Below are 684 nucleotides of genomic sequence, written 5' to 3'. Positions count from 1 at the left end.
TATATATATATTTATATATATATATATATATATATATTCCTTAACAATTGAGCTTAATCGTTCGGTTGTGCATTTAAGCACCATAAGAGTGAGCGGAAGGATGCACAGAAAGTTAGCATGAGATGGTGGAGGTGGCGGCGTTAAAGTATGAATAGAGAAAATCTAAAAAGCAAACGAGAAGCAATCTACCAAGTATTAGAAGTGCTAGAGTAGGAAACAGTTGCTTACTGCGCATTCGCTTTATTCACTCGTTAAATATATAGATATATGCATACTTCCATAGACTCTTTAATTCTTTTATTCGCATAAGGCGGCGAGCTGGCGAAATGCTTAGCTGTGTTTCGTCTGTCTTTTCGTTCTGAGTTCAAATTCCGCCGAGGTAGACTTTGCCTTTCATCCTTTCGGGGTCGATAAATTAAGTACCAGTTGCGTACTGGAGTCGATCTAATCGGCTGACCCTTCTTCCCCCAAAATCTCTGGCATTATGCCTAGAGTAGAAAAGAATTCTTTTATTCGTATGTTCTTTTACTTGTTTCAGTCATTTGACTGCGGCCGTGCTGGAGCATCGCTTCGAAGGTTTCTTTTTTTTTTTTCATTTTTAGACGACGTAATCGACCTCAGGGCTTCTTTATTATTCTTAAATAAGAATAGTGTTGAATAGCTTCGGTCAGATAAGCCATCATC

The sequence above is a fragment of the Octopus bimaculoides genome, chromosome 19, assembly GCF_001194135.2.
Source record: "Octopus bimaculoides isolate UCB-OBI-ISO-001 chromosome 19, ASM119413v2, whole genome shotgun sequence".
NCBI classification, from domain to species: Eukaryota; Metazoa; Mollusca; class Cephalopoda; order Octopoda; family Octopodidae; genus Octopus; species Octopus bimaculoides.
Note: the sequence above shows the minus strand (reverse complement) of the source record.